Raw genomic sequence first — 17,500 nt, forward strand, 5'->3', positions numbered from 1 at the left:
ATTTGGAGTCTGCATTTGGGTCCTTCATCTTGCCTGCTGCACAGCATACTGTGACAATTTTAACATGTAATGGTAATTAAAATGTTTTAAAATTTGTGGGAATGACATCTGTGATAAGCTCCAGCCCCCTTATAATATTGAATTAGATAAGCAGTTAAGAAAACAGTTAAGAAAATGTGAGGTAGCGTGCAAAACTCTTAAGCCACCCCTCGTTTCTTTATATTTTTCTTTCAAAATTAATTGTTTAATGAAGCATTAAGCAATAGTTGTCCGGGCTTTCTGAAGGTCTTTCAAAGTCCTTCTTTGGACACTGCTCTTTTTTATTCATTCATTTTCAGTCCAGTCCTTGTACCTGACCATTTTTATATGGCACTTGACCTACAAATCAATCAATCATAAAAAATGCACCAAAGACGAAAGACAAACCAGAGTTGTATCTAAGCATAAAAGACAACTTGGCAAAGAAACAATTTAAAATAGGATCCTTGGGTACTTTATTGCTAGCACCCTGTCAAAAACACATAATTTGCTCCCATTTCTTTAGTTGAACTCAAGATAAGTGAAAGGCATAACACGGTTTGACAGGTATAAAATAGTATTTTTTGCATTCTCAAAGAGCTAAAACTTGACATATCTTGGCATTGTATGCAGTCAGTCTTTAAAAAATTTTCAGGAAACTGGCAGACTTTTAAAAAAACTGCAACAACAGCAGATGAATAGTATGTGAAAGTCGTGTCCTTAAGAAATAGGTTAAAAAATGGTCTCAGTGGAAGGATGGCTGTCAAGAAGCCATACTTAAGGAAGAGAATCAGGGAGAAAAGGCTGAGGTATGCCATATTACACAAGAACTGGATTAAACGTGGCAGCAAGACTTATGAAGTGATGGATCCAAATTTGAATTTTTTGTTAAAATCATTGACAGTATATATGGAAGAAGTCAGGAGGTCACTGCGATCATGAGTTTCTACAGCCATCTAAAAAAGACAGTGGAAGCTCTGTCATAGCCAGTGGTGCTGAGGATCTTGAAGGATCAAAACTGAAGGAATTATAAATGCAGAAAAAGTACTGTCAGATTTTAATGATCCAGCGAAAGTATCTGACTGGCAGTGGCTTCTTTTAAAAAAAAAAAAAAAACAGGACAATGATCCCTATCACACTGCCAATGCAGTAAAAGCAAACCTGGACAGCCACTATATGTCATGGGCTGGCCTCTCCAGAATCTGGACCTCAACATTATTGAAGCATTATTTGTTCTGTTCAGTCATCTTGACAGAGAATGGAATAAAATGCAGCAGACATCCAAAGAAAAACATTGAATATCCCTCAAGTAGCCTAGAGAACCTTATAGCCTGTATTTACTTTTATGCTTACACATGTTTCATTAAATCACTGCACCTACTTCCCATTTTTCATAGCAAAATATAATGACACTCCCTAGCATTCCCTGTTTTTGCCTTATCTACTCCATTTCCATTGATGTGTGCATGTTTCAATAAATTGATGGACCTATTAAAAACAAGACATGAGGGACAGCTCAAGACATTTGCATTGAATGCATGTGTGTCTGTATAGATGTCTGTATGGATGGATAATAATAGTATGAACATTTTCTCCAGAGAATAACATCTTCCTCTTAAGGCTACCAATGATTCAGTACTGTTAAGAAGAATAGCGAAAAATATGCTGATCAGAGCCGTGATGCACATTTACTTTACATGATCAATCATATATCATATATAAACATACATACAAACATTTGGCGACTTAACAAATCATTTGCTTCCTTGGTTGGAGTTGGGGGACCAATTTTCCATTTCGTTATTTAGTTATTCATCATATATTCCTTGTTGACACTCTACCTGCCAGCAGAACTAGATTCCTTCTGCCAATGAAATTTTGTCATCTGCATGATATATTGTCAAGGCTGTGACAGAAATGAATTAGTTCTGATGAAACATACTAGGTACAGTGCGCGGCATTGTCCTCTAACCAATTCCCTCTTTCATAACCCTCGTCTTTTGTAACAATAAAATACAATTTAATAGCTCCATCTTTCAGCTATCACATAATGGTAACTTTGAGAAGGAATTTATCAGTACTGTTGCCAAAGTGAAACACAGATATGAAAATGTTAGCTGAAGTTTATTGTGCCTGTTGCAGGATCATAACATTGATGTCTCTGAAATATGCATTCCTCTATATTGTGGGCTTTGCAGGCCTCATTCACACATGGAATCTATAGGGAGAATAAAAAACTATGAAAGAAGCTAAAACTTTGCCTTGCAACAACTTTTTCTGTAAATTCATAAAAAAAAAATCCACATTTTCAAAATTCCACCTGCAAAACTAAAAACTTAAAAAAAAAAAAAAAAAAAGAACTCAACGATTCAGTTCATTCATGCACTTACAGGTGTGCTTTCTTACAAGAAAAAAAATCTGGAAAGATCAAAGTCAGTACGCAGAAAGGGTTAAGTTAAAAGAAATAGAGAAAATGTTGGTGAAATGACTGAAAAAAAGGTCAGAGGCAGAAGCAAAGGGAATGTGGAGAAGAAAGGATGAGAGAGAAAAAACAAGAAAGAAAAAAGATTCACCAGGATGTGCATTGGCTCAGTAGCAGCTGTCACTAGACTTATGCCACTCCCTACAGCGCCACACCGAGCCCAATGAGGAATAATGAGCTTTAGAAATCCACAAAGGTCACTCACTGTAAAGATCCCCCTCCATACTCCAGCGCAATCAGAAATGCCACCACTAGAGCTCAAAAAGAAAAGCCTATAGTAAGGAGATGGGATGAAAAAATGAGAAAAAAAATCCCCCAAAAGGAAAAAAGCAGAGGCAAGCACTCTAAAGGAGATCTTCACCTTTATCTGACAAGCTGAAAGCAAGGGAGCAGTAGGGGACTACGGTGGGAGATGAGAGGAGAGAAATTAAGAGGGGAGGAAGAAAGGAAGTAAAGAAAAAGGAGGAAAGGCAAGGAAAGGAAAACATTAAGGATGACAAAGGGAGATTGTGTACTGAAAGGAAGGCAGAGACTGTTGAGCTGAGACAGTATAAGGCCTTGGTGGAGCGGAGAGAGAAAGATGATAGGATTGGAATCATTAGAGTGAGAGTGGGGCAAGAGTGAAAATATGCTATAAAGCCTTAGTGTGTGAAAGAGAGCAATATCAGTAAAGACACACAGAGCTTCTTTAATCCTGGGTAAGTGGTCTGTCCTTCCACTACTTTGGCCCCTCACACTCAGCAGGGAAAAAGAGGGGGGGGGGATGAATATATTATCTCTATCCAGCAATATATCATCCAGGAAAATATGGCACTTAATTGCCTCACTTGAACTTTACAACAGTTGAAATATTCAGCGCTATAATAGTGCACTACATTTTAAAGCCGTAATGTTCAAATAATTTACATTGCACTGTTTCTGCACTACTGTTATAGCCATGTGCTCTGAATTCTAATCGCGATGATGTCGATACAGTGCATGGTCTGCATTTAAACACAGAACACCTGGGCAGCAATTGGAATGCAGACCATGTGAAAAAACGATGCACATTCTCGTGGTTTGCATGTTAAGGGAAATTTAAGGCTTTTAAGAGCTGCGGGACTACAAGGAATCCATCCCATCCTTGAGATGAGAGGTGGGACACACGCTGGACAGGTCACTAGTCTGTGACAAGGCTAACACAGGAAAACAGAGCTACAGCTCACTAACCTAACAGGCACATGGACTGTGGGAGGAAGCCAGAGTACCCAGAGAAATCCCACACAGGCACAGGGAGGGCATGCACAAAGAAAGGCCACAGTCAGCTAGAACTGGACTTTCTCACTGTGAGGTGACAGTGCTAACCACTGCACCACTTTGCAACTAGGAATTTTCATTTTCGAGTAAAATATGTGAATTTTCTGCAGACTTATATGCATGCAGTCATACAGGTGCCCACCTTTGACCTTAAAAATAATATGCATATTTGTAGCTTTGCACGAATGAATACATAACAGACAATAACCCACTTTTCTTTTTCATATGCATGATTTTGTCAGAGTAAATCTCTTAGATTTAATATAGGCTCAACTCCCTTTTTATAATGTAGATCAGGGGTGTCAAACATAAAGCCCGGGCAACCAGAAACAGTCTTGCAAAGACTCCAATCTGGCCTACTGGACTGCTTTAGAAAATGTGAAGGAACATTGTTGTGTTTTTTACTTATTTTAGTTGCACTTTAGTTTGTAAAGCACTTTGTGCAGCTGTTGGAAATGTGCTATATAAATAAACTTGACCTTGGCTTCACCTTGAACGCATTTATTTTGGATTTTTATCCTTCTCTCTCAAACACTCTCCCAGTATTGATCATAATGCTGCATTCACATCTTCTAGTAGACCTTCAGATGGTTCTTAATGTAGCAAATGTTTTACACGTTTTCTGACAATTTTCAGCCCAAAGAGTCCTGCTGCCAGGTTTCTTTCATTTACTTTAGCAACATTTTTTTTTTATTTTGTATAAAAATTGAGAAGTACTGTTGAAATTACACTTGCCACAGCCGGTTGCTCCGCATGTTGAGTTGGCAAAGTTTTACCCCAGATGAATTTCCTGATGCAATTCCAAAGGGGATTCAGATTACTGTATATTACTACGTAAAGTAAAAATAAGTATTGCAAGGTAGGAGGATGACTACTGCTTATGTTCATCATCAAGCATGACATCAGTATTAGATAAGTTTAAAATTCTCATCCTGTTTGCGATGACTATTTAACCTTCATTGTCAAACATGCTGTATCTGCTTTGATTCACCTTACATGAAGTGTCTTTGTTCCTGTTCCTCCTCCAGAGAATGTTGTACCTAGTTACCGGCTGATTCACCATGGCCATATTAAGAGTGAGTATGACTATTTCAATGATGACAGTTGTTTTTATGATACTCCCATGATACTCCGGAGCTTTTTGGTAGAGATGTGTGACATATTAGCACTACTCCTGCTTATGAGGAGGGCAGGATTGTGATTTGGTGACTCATGTTGTAATTTTGCCTTTTTTTCTCATCTGTTCTGTACACACTACATCTATAGCATTTTCATCCATTCTGAAAGGTTTCTTGCATTTATTACCTTTTAAATGGCTTTTAACTTCTCATCCAAATGGAATGTCTAAGAATAGGCATTGTCATACAGCATACTGCACAGCTCGTGAAGCCTCTAGAGGCAAATTTGTGATCCTGAGCTATATAAAACTTACTTGATTTCAATTGATGACAGAAAACTGGAGGAATCACTGTCCAAAAGAGATGTGGAGTCACAGATGAAGGAAATGTCAGTGCTGTAATAGTGGGGGCATTGTTGCTGAAGGGAGCGGTGAATAACATGTCACTTTACTGTAATGACCAAATGGCTTAAATCCACCATTCATAGATCTTTAATCTTTTTTTTACCATTATTATTACAAAGAAAGCCATGAAAAATACCTAGATAAATATTCCAATTACAGTGACTGGCATTTACTTAAATCACTTGAAAAACCTATTGAGTCAATACCAGCTTGCAACTAAAATGCTGGGATGTATTTTCAGGTCAGAGCACTTGGTATGCAATATCTGAATCTGTATAATGTACAAAAGTCTGTACATAATTTGCATAAGAGGTTAAATCCTGAATGAAACACAAGGTGAGGGAATACAACCTGATTAGTTAGATAGAGACTGATGGGGTGAAGGAATGAAGCATTGAGGGGTGAAATAATAATGAGCTGGATGGCCAAGAATAAGGGTGCACACTGATATATGCTGAGGCATGTACTGTCCTCCAGTTTAGTCCAGGATGACTTTTTCTTATGGTACACTGCAGCATCCCTAATGATTCAAACAACAGAAGTGCTTAGATCATCACAAGTGTGCTTTTACACAACGCACTCATCCAAAGTTTTACACCAGCTAGCAACACCTACAACACCCACAGACTTACATGAATCGACACAAAACTGACATACAGATTTGAAAAGATCCATTTTAGCCTAAGCCATGAAACGTGAGGATAGAAAATGGAGAATCTTACAACAAAATAGTCAAATTATTTTCCTGTAGATCTCTCTAAAGGACAAAACAAAACGAAATGCATTTAGCTTGTGTCATTTTATCTGTGATTCTTCTCTTGCAGCAGCTTGGTTAAGGATCCTTTCTTTAAAGAATAAATAAATCCAGGCATAAAAACGTGCATTGAATAAGCATCGAATGTCGTTTAATCTTCACGGAAGTCATTTTTATAGATAAAACACAAGTTAAACAAAATTATGACACAAAACCAGATGTGCTTTACATCTGTGTGATGAACAAACTCACTAATTAAACACTCTGCATGCTAGGAAAGTACCTGACTTCTTTAGACTTTTCTCCTCTCAAGAAAAATTGGTATGTGTGACTCAAAGAGATTCACAAAGGTGGGAAAGGCGACTAAAGCATTTTTAAAGCAGCGCCTTCATCAGTTCATAAAAAGACAAATCGTCAACAGGACTATAGCTTCTCTCCCTAGGGGTGAACTTCCTGCAAAGATGACACAGAGAGTGAAAAATAAAACGGAGATAACAGCAAAACACCTGCAGGTATCTTCACAGCTTGCTAAAATGTGTTGTCTCATGCTTACTATAAGAAAAAAAACAGGATGACCGTGGTATGAATGGAAAGAAATAATGAATGCGCCCTAACCCTTTATTATGCTTGTTTGAAAAAACACACATTAAGAACACATTAACACATTGCACATTAACTAAAAAACCTCACCAACAGTCAAGCACAGTGGAGGGAACATCATAATGTGGTATGCTTTGCTACATCATGCAGAAGCTGAAGTTCTTAAGATATTAATTTATATTTACATTTATATGAAAAAGCTATTCAGAGATTTTTTAGGTAATTTTTAAATTTAACAAGCACTTTAGAAATGCTCAATACTGTTTATTCTTTTACCATGACATTTGGCCTTTTATTCATATAGTGTACAAGTAGAGTCAATCTTTGTTTTGTTATTAATGAAAATAAGCAAGTCACGCGCATTTGCATTGATCCTAATGTCCTAATCTTCTTCACAAGGTGGAATAGTGAGGAAAGGGTCAATGCTGCATAGAGAGCATATAGTCCACTGATTATCCACCATAGAGGAGTTAAGTAGACATGCGGTAATGCATAAATCAATACACCTTCTTTACCATTCTTATGACATATAAAGTAGATACTAGATACTAAAAGCTCTCTTCAAGTGGAACATGGGCATTGAGGCAGATTTTTCTCAAATGATTTACTATTTAATGAATGCAACGCAGTCATTTTATTTAACACTAGACATTTTTAGTGTTTTTTCACCATCAACCCACTCATGGACTGCAGGGTAAATCTGTGTTTATTAAAGGGATAACATGTAACTTCCTGCAATGCCAAATGAATAATAGAACTGGAATGATATTTGTGCTTAGGGGTTCCCAGGTAGAATGAAAACAAATTGCAAATAAGCACAAGAAAGAAAAACAAAACCACATCAGTGTAGCTTTAACTGTGACATCAAACCCTTTTAGGAAATGATGTCATGATTTGTATACATGTAGTGGCTTTGCGGTTACCATTTCTTATTTCTGTCAAAAAGCACTGGAGTAGTGTGCAGCACATTAAATGTGAAAGGTGGGATCGTGTTCAAACAAATGTTTAGAGCTGCGTGGGGTGGTTTGGTCACAGAAATGAATATAGTTATCGCAGACACATGCAAATAATGAATATACACCGAGTGCTCACCTGCCCATTCCTATAAACGCACATTAGTTCAACTGCAGAAAGAAAGAGCAGACACATGTAGTGTAATTACACCAGCAAGCAGGAACATCTGCATGCATTATCACCTTGCAGCTATTCATCACACTCACACACACAAACACACACACACAGAGCACCTCGAAAATGCACTGTATTTGTGCAGCACAACCCATGCACACACACACACAGACACGCTCCATACATGGCTAAACACACATATTTTTTGACTAAGCATCAAGAGAGGGAAGGAGAAACTAGAGATTGGTGCAGACTAAATCCTGTCAGGTTAACCATGCAGAACAAAATTTCAGGAAGAAGGGATAAGAAAAATGGGCCAGCTATCTGAGCAAAAGAAGAAAATTAGCAAGTGGACGTCACAGCCCTTAGCCTCGGGAGTGATCACAGCCACCACACTGAGATAAGGCTTAGAGAGGTCAATAAGGAAAACCATTAGCTGACAAATGACCACTGCTGTAATGCTATTATAAGCTAGGCCTGTAGGAATCAGAGGATGCATGTCAACACATGAAAAAGAATAACAACAGCCTGGACATTAAAACTAATGCTACCCGACAATAATCCCTTGCTTCTTTGCTTTGAAATGATAATTATGTTGCAATACTCTGATATAAATAAGCAATTAAGTCATTTTTAGTGCTTTAATTTATGCCTCTGAGCTTCAGTCCACTACACTATTTAGGCTGATAGCTCATACAGTCCAACTGGAAGGTCGGCCATTTGAATAAATGTAGTTTCTCCCCTCATTTTCTGCATTTTGTGTCATAATAACAGCAGCGGTGCTAAAAATAAAATACTGAAAAACAACTTTGGCCTGGATAGACCCAGGAAAGTCTTCACATTATTCAGTGCACCTCACTGGCCTTGTTTACACATGCATTCTCCCCTTTAAAGTGATTCCATGGATTAATGCTTTCGAATGCACCTGCAAGCCATGTAAGCTTTCCTGAAATAACATATAAGAATTTTTCCACATGAAAGAAAAACCTTTAAGATGCAGGTAGAGTGTGATGACACAAACACTTTACTATGGCGAGGTACATGGTGAGGGTTATGCAAAGATTATAGTTTGGCTTAAAATACAACTTTTACAACAGCAAGCACATGTAAAAATTTATTTTATTTTTTTTACTACTGGGCTGCTGAATTTTTACCCATCTAAAGGCAACGACAATATGTGACAGATTACTTTTTTTTCTTAACACAGCCTCTAGAGGCCGCTTTACTTTCAAACTGAACTGTAGCAGGTTGTGATGGAAAAAAAAAACCCTGTGGTGTCATTTCTTGAGATAGGACTGTCTCTTCCTATCCCCTTGTGTTGCAGTTTTCGCTCTGTAGTCTCTGGCCTTTCAGTAACCCCACCTCCTCCCAAACTCTTCCCTCTCCTCCCTTGACTTTTAAATGAGCAGAGCAGCCAATGGATGTATCACTAACTCCATTATGCAGTAACTGTTGGCCTTAAGGTGCAGTCTGTTGTATAACTTTGTGTGTGTGTGTGTGTGTGTGTGTGTGTGTGTGTGTGTGTGTGTACGCATGCATGCTTGGTTACATGGATTTGTGGTATGGAGATATATTGTAATAAGAGAAGGAGAAAGGAGAAAATGGGCAAAAACATGGAAGGTAAGACGTGTGCAGTGATGTGTGTGTGTGTGTGTGTGTGTGCGTGCGTAGATGTATGTGTGGGCGGGCTACAGTCACATAGCACAGAGGTCAGATTTGCAAAGACTGAACATAAGCACACACATTCCCCTTTTCCATTCATCTAAGGTGGAATAGCCATTAAATTAATGGCCTGCTCTCTCTGCCTGCATGTGTGTTTCTAAGTGTGTGTATAAATACAGCATGTGGGTAGTTAGAAGCTGAAACAAGAACCTTGCATAATGTAAAAATGAATGATGAGCATGATTATAAGAAAGAGAGACAAAAGTAATGGCACTTTTAAAAATATCCAATATACGGTGCATGAAACACTTCAAAACAGCCCTGGATCTATCTGTTTAAGCATGAATGAATCTTGTTTATCCGTCACCACATACATACCCCATTAGTTAAGGACTGGATGATAATAGGTTTCGTGTTTTTGTTCTGTCTCTTGGGAAATCCTTGTGCATATGATGTCAGTTTCATCAAGAAGTCAAAATATATTGGATTTATTATAACAAGGTGGAAAGTCTCAGTATTTACACCTCTATCATTCTATGCATGCAGGCATGCACACATCAATAAAAGTGGCACAAGCAAAGTTGTTATTTCAATGATGGAGTAACCTCCGAGTAAGAAGGTATATTGAGGAAGCGTTATATTAGTTGGAATCAAGTCTATTATTTCCAACACAAGACAAAATACTTCTAGCTCTAGCCTTTAATTCATCCAAACAAAGGAGATAACGTGAGAAATATTTGGCCCTTCTGCAGACACAATATAATACTCAAGGCATTCATTTACACTTGAAGCTTTCTGCTTGTATTTGCAGTCATGCTGATCAATCATATTTGAGCAGGCTTTAGCTGCATGCAGATAAACAACGTGAAGAGGAAAGGCGAAATGCAATCTTGAAATGATATTGAATCAATTGATAATAAAATATAAATCCATAAAGTAACTTTAAAAAAAATGTAAAAAATAAATAACAACAGGCTTCAGCACCCAAGTGACTGATGGGATGGGTGGCTGGATTTCCATTTATAAACAATGAGAAATGTAAGAAAACAGAAGTCGCAGGAAGTCCCTACTAAAGGCAGAGTCATTAGACATTCCTAGAGACCCTCAACTTTAGGAATTTCCCTGCAACTGGCCGTAACATCACACTTGCCCTAAACTGCACCTTGTGCCCCACTTTGCATTTTTGAAATCGAGTGGCTGCAGGCAAAAACCAAAAGACCGTGTAACTTTCAGCTTTTGCCCCTTTTAGCCTCACAGGTCAGTGAGCCAGTGATCTTTTGTGGCATCGGAAAGGCTACAAACAAACTCTTGAATGGATGTTGGATTTAGCTCCTTGTGGTAAAAAATAAGTGTTTGACCTATGCACGACACACTCTCACATTGCAAAAAAAAAATGATTGCCTGGCATCTGAAAGCTTACTGCATGAAGAAAACTCTTCCTTTCCTCTTTACACACAGCATGCTGTTTTATTTTTGTTGATACAGTAGCAAGGGTGCTAAAAATCACTATTATCACAATCATTTTGGTCGATTATTTGTCACATTTATTCATTGATTTTAGTGACAAAAAATTGCATTGCACTGTTACTGAAACTCTAAACTGCTTTCACATTTGCACATCTGTAAATTTAGTAGAGTAATATATACAGAATTTAATTTAAAAAAAAAAGGTACCCAAACTCAGCACAAAGTGAAATAATTGAGAACACTTGCATGACATTATTCTTTATTCCTGTTAATTTGAACTTCCTTGCAGACAAAAAAAAAAGGTTTTTATTCACCTCGCCTAAGTGCATTTCCTTGAAGTGAAATATAAAGTCTTTCACTCCATTCTGTACTCAAGGTTTTGCACACGGCACATGTTTTCCAACTTGAAATAACTGCGCAAGGAGATAAGATATCTTTTGTCCTGTATGTTGACCATTTTCCCGAAGCCTTTGTTCCTCACACATATCTTTTGTGATTGCTTCTGTGATTTCAGTGCAGCTTTGTGAGCTGGATGTATACAAAGGCACGCTGTACAGTCTTGTTTTTTATAGACAACTTAGCTGATTTGTGGATGATTCATGTTAGCAACCACTGCATTGTTTTGTTTTTTTCTTGGCCTTCATTCACACGTTCATTATGCTGAAGATTGTGGTGTTTTCTCAGCCAGCTGTGTTGCTTTGCAGCCCAGACAAAACTCTTTGCTGTATGCAGTACTCTTTGCACACAATTTATTCTTGGTTACCGTCACTGGTGTTAAAGCTGAGTCATTTCCAAGCAACGGATGATGATCTCCTTTGAGGGACAAACGCTACACCTTCTGGTGTGCCAGACATTTGATTTGTGTTTTCATCTGTCTTTTAACATAGTGTTATTCGTTCGGACTAGTCCAGGAAACTTCAAGCTGTGCAGTCCAGGGAACAGTGCAGACACATGTTTGGGCGGTGATTTAGGGAGCGCTTCATTTGCGTTTTGCTTTGCAGAGCACATTTTTAGTATCGCTCAGTAAATGTTCATTTGTCATGCTCAAAAACATGAATCCCCATCAGAATTTGATTGATTGTGCATCTATGCTATATATTCTACATACGATGCCTAATATAAGTACAGCTAATATCTATTTTAAAGTTCCCCTCCTCCATATAAACTGCATTCTACAGTATTGTTCCCTTGTGTAGGGGTACAAAATTTGCCATTATCCTCACTGCAGACCTAAGTTTCCACATATTTTTAATAACAAAAAGTCATATCAAGCACAAATTATTTCAAGTATGTATAGCGAAATACGTGCAGCAAGTATGTGAAGCAAATACGCTGCATCACCTTGTCTCCCTTAATTATTTCACGAGGGGCTACTGTTTACACCTGTAGTCCAGTGGAAGTGAGGGAGTGAATAAAGCTAAAAACGTGAAAAAAACAGAACTTATTGGCCTCTTCTTCTTTTCCAAACCTTTAGGGCCCCACAGTCAGTGAGGAAAATGGGAGGGCAGAACATTGGTTCCACTTACAAAGCAACTCAAGCACAAAACAGCTCTGTCCAATTATGGGAGGAGCAAATTAAAAGTGCAAATTGCAGTGTAAAAATTTAAGAGTCAAATTTAAATGTAAAACTTGAAGCCAGGGTGCGTGGAGCATTCTAATGAAGCCATTGAAGGGGATTAATATGCTGGGTAATTGCCAGATCTCTTCTTTCTCTCCAAAGCCCCTTTTAATCAACAGTCAACTAATTACTAAAGCCAGGGTTGTTCTGAATAAAAAGCTGTTGGTTTCAAGAAGATGGGTGGACAGCCAGATAAGAAAATGTGGCCTTCCTTGCTTTCGATATTACAATAACAGAGGGAATCTCTGAGGAATGCAGTAACAGGTACAGAGGTGTAAATTCGTGGCCTCTGACAACAGCTTAACAACAGCTCATACACAATAAAGATCTACAATCCCTGGTTTGTTACACGGCCTCTATTTAGCTCTGGGCCCCTTAAATCACAGAAAAATGTCCTCCCGTCAGCAGCAACACTGTTCCAAAGTGTCATATTATAAGGCTTACAGAGCTTATTAAAGTTTATAGCAATTTTGGAGCACAATTTCAAAATCCTTTCTCCTTGTTCTGCCCTGTGTCCCCATGCTGTAAAGCCAAATAAACGTTATATAAGACTTTGAAGTCGACAAATTGCCCCTAAAGTACACAACAAAGTTGATCAACACTACTTAGAGAGACTATGTTAACCAGATAAATTGTGTTTAAATATTATTTTTGTATTTATGGTATATTTATGTTGAGTCTTTGTTTTTTGAACCACATGAGAGAGTAATGACAATATAGAGTCAATAAAACCAGTGGACTTAAAGACAGAGATAATTATTAATATTATTTTAACAGTACTTTTACTAACATGTATTATTAATATCCCATTATTAATGACCTTCCTGTTTGTCACCTTCTCACCAACAGCCAGCTTTGCCAGCATTAAGCACCATTAGCAATATCACAACCTAGAAACAACATCAGCCACAAAACATTCAATCACCATTCATTTTATTATTTACACCCATGTTTTTCCTTCTTTCACATGTCAAAATCCCTTTTGTGTTGGTGTATTAATGTGAAAATTTATGCTCCATCAGAACTGCTTGTCAGATGGTTGAACAGCTTTAGAAACCCCTCAACCCTCCACTGTCAGGATCTGACAGTTCGGCTTCACATTGTGAATGGCCACCTGTGCAGACGTGAAAAGGAGCCAGGGTTTGAACTTCTCCCTGCAGGTCTCTTTCTGTCACTTTTCATGTGAACAACTGAGTGCAGCACTACAAATGCTTCTCATTAAAGACTGTCTGAAAATGATTGCAGTGTTTAACAACTCATCCCACCCCTCCATGAATCAACTAGGAGACGTTTTCCAAATCATGACTTATTTCCTGATTTTGTGTTATCGGTTTGTGGAAATTCTGACATTTAAATCTGAACAGATTTCTAAGCACCACAAGTGTGAACAGGCAGCATGCTGCACAAGTGAAACATAACGCCAAGACTTAAGTGCCACAAACTGCAAGTCCTTGAATAGTTACTTTAAGTTGACTCTGGCAAGTTAGTCCCCACAGAGTTCCAAATTTAAAACAGACATAAACATGTTTACAGGCCGTTAAATGAAACGGTCTATGTTGATTATTCACTCTGTGGAATATTTTTTTCATAACTTATCAATTTAAATTCTTTTGAAGACTGAATGCAATCCACTCCATCACCTTAAGTATAAAGTCTGCTACATTTGATGTGCCTTCACACAGGCCACGAACGCCATGTCTGTGCTGTACCAGTCTAACACGAAGAGCATTTCTGTAACTTCAAGACAACACTGCATGTACTATGTAGTATGAATTGCAAGTTACAGTTTTACTAGTAGTTACTTGAAGTGCCACTATCTTGGATTGTTAAGTAAGGTTTGATGGGGCTACTCCAATTTTCAGAGTTAGAATTCTGACTAAAGGGGACATTCCAGTTGAAATTTCGACTGGGAACTCATAAATTCTGACTTTCTGCTTGAAATGTAATGCATCATGTGCAGGCTGTAGGATGTGTTTTATTAATGAGCAAGTATTCCCATGCCATGACGGGAAGCAATGCCATGCAGCACCAACCAAGCAGTTAATATCTTTAAAATTAATATGTACTAACCGACCTATTAGATTTAGGGGTGTTGCCACATCGAGTTACATTATGCCAGCACAGTCTAGCTGGTAGCTGTCAGCTGAGTGTCACATCATTAGACCAACTCCCTGACCTACACTTTTCATCTCCATGTTGTCGTAACAATATGGCTCACTGTGCCTAAACTAGCTAACAAGCTTGCTAGAATTAGCGGAAATCTATAATGACTCTGCATCATTAAGAGCATCAACAATAAATAAATATGATCTTATGATGACAATGCTGGGTTTTACAAAACCAATGGAAGCGGTTTCACAGCTACTTCCATCTTTTATATATAGTACACTCTCCAGTCCAGAGTTTTATCCTGTGGAGCACCCATGAAGAAAACCATTTTCGATGTTCAGATCTTATTTAATTTAATATTGGTGGTTAGCATTGTTGCCTCGCGGCAAGAAGGTCCTGAGTTCAACTCCACCACCTTACCGGGGCCTTTGTGTGTGGAGTTTGCATGTTCCCCCCGTGTTTGTGTGGATTCTCTCCAGGTACTCCTGCTTTTCCCTATGCGGGGTTTCCGCCTTTGTGTTACAAGCTAAGTTGTCAAATGTTAAATGTTATAGTTGCGCGCAGCACATTGCACAGATGAGACAGTTTATGTTACTGCTACTGTTTGTATTCCTGTGCCACAGGAAAGACAATTAATCATGTTGAAAAAAAAATATGGTAAAAATTGCAAAACAATACATTAAGTTCAACTTCCCACATTTTATTTATCTGTTTGGGTCACAGTATTGTTAACCAAACATCATGCCGTATAAACAGCCCTGTTATGCATACCGCAAAGGTAATATATTTTTGTCAGGTTGGAAAAGGACTTTCTTAAACGCGTGTAATGTCAGGAAATTTTTTGTGATGATGTGCAGCGCTCATTAGTTTTTCAGATAACGCATTCCCTGCGGGGATATGGCAGCCAGCTCCTGCATTGCTAAGTGAAGCGCTGACAGCTGTGACATCAAATCACTGTTTGAAAGCGTAACTCATCACTACAACATTGTGTCATCATAAAAAGGAGGCCATACCTGCTAGTGTCGGTGCAGCAAGCCTCACATCATGACAGCCAGCTGCACCAATCTGCAGCATGAAAGAGGTGGGTGGCAGGTGGGGGCTAAAGGATCTGTGGCACTGAGAGAGGGGGAGGTGAGAATGATGCACAGAGAATAGGAGGAGTAGATAATGTAGGAGGGCAAAGTGGAGTTTGAAGTACTGTATTACATGGGATGAGGGAAAGCATTGGCAAAAACAGAAGGAGTTAAAGCAGAGATGGCAAAAAAAGATGAGAAGAAAATCTGTCAGTTGTTTGAACAGATTGGCAATAATGTCATTTAATACATATTCTGTTTGAAATTCACAGTCTGTCCAAATTCACTCTCAGAAAGGGCGTCGCCTAGCTGATGACATTCAAACGTTTTGTCCAATCAGCAGCTTAGCCATGGATTCAAAGGGACTCTGATATGACAGATGACAGCTAAAACTTATCCAAGCCATCCAGATGTGTCAGCTTACATCATATCTTTGTGATATCTGGCTTTTCGGGAACCGGAATGGAAGTGACAAGAGAGTGTTTTCTAAAGCAGTTCCTTGGCGATGCAGCTGTCACACTGACACAGAGAAAAAGAAAGTCATAAAGGCTGTGTACACAATGTACATGCCTGTATTTGCATCCTCCCGCTTGTAATTGACGTGGAACTTTCAAATCGAAATTGTTTGAATGAACTCAGCTGAGTGATTTTGACAAGTAGAATACCGTATGCTGCAAGCGCGGTCTGTCTTTTCTTTTTTTTTTTCCTCCGTGTCACAGGAAAGCTTGAGGTAGACTTGTCTGAATGGTTACAAAGCAGCAGGGGGTCCCAGGCAATAGTATTCCCTCAGGTGCTTTGCAGACTTTCCGCCAAGTTTGCGCAGGCCACACGCTGAGTTTGTTCAGCCAACTGAAATTGTCGCCACAATTTTGAAGTCAAGAATAAGACTCGGTTGGCTGATTGTTTTAAAAGACTTTCATTCTCAAGCATGCCAAATGTGGTAAAGGAAAAAGATTGTTCTCTGCAAATGAATGTGGAGTATCATCCAGATTCAACAGAGCTACACAGGCAAACTCATTTGTATCTCTGCGCTACCGTATGGGTTTCTGCTGTAGCACAACAGTTTCACACATCTGCCTTTCTTGTTTGGTTCAAACACTCCTCTCGGTGCATATTGTAAGTTAGTTTAGATATACTTGTATCCCCTGAAAAAGTTGTCTTTTCTCATACTCATCAGTGACGGTGAACTACTGTGCCTCGATGAATTTATTGTCTGTGTGCAGAGGTGCTAGTTTCTTCATTACATGGCTGATCCACGTGAATTCGAGCAGATTTGAAGCCGGGCTTACTTTCTTCCAAATCCTGCCGAGGATTTCACTGCAAATTGATGCGGTCCCTTTTACAACGTCCTCGCCTGGGTACTGACAGCGCCTCGATAAATCAAGGCAATCACAACAAGATGGGGGAAGACATTGCCATAAATTCCACAGGGACCGTAAATGTACAGAATCTAAGCACATCTGTAGACGCTACCTGTCTCGCTCTGTTTCATGCTAATGGCACTTTCCTTTTGTTGTCTTTTTATCCATCTTCTTCTTGATTTCAAAGACTCCCATGTCAACATTTATCCTTTCATGATTTTAACAGTCGTGTCACTTTAATCCTTCACCGGATTCCAGATGATTGTTCCACACTTCAAATGGAATTCAGAATTAGTAAAGTCATTGACAGAAAGAGGATTAGAGCAGAGGATACGCCATTATGCATTATTTGGTTGCGTCTCTCCACAAACACTTGTTGCACTTGTCAGTCGTGAGTCTTGGCCATTCCC

The sequence above is a fragment of the Pelmatolapia mariae genome, linkage group LG7 (assembly GCF_036321145.2).
Source record: "Pelmatolapia mariae isolate MD_Pm_ZW linkage group LG7, Pm_UMD_F_2, whole genome shotgun sequence".
NCBI lineage: Eukaryota > Metazoa > Chordata > Actinopteri > Cichliformes > Cichlidae > Pelmatolapia > Pelmatolapia mariae.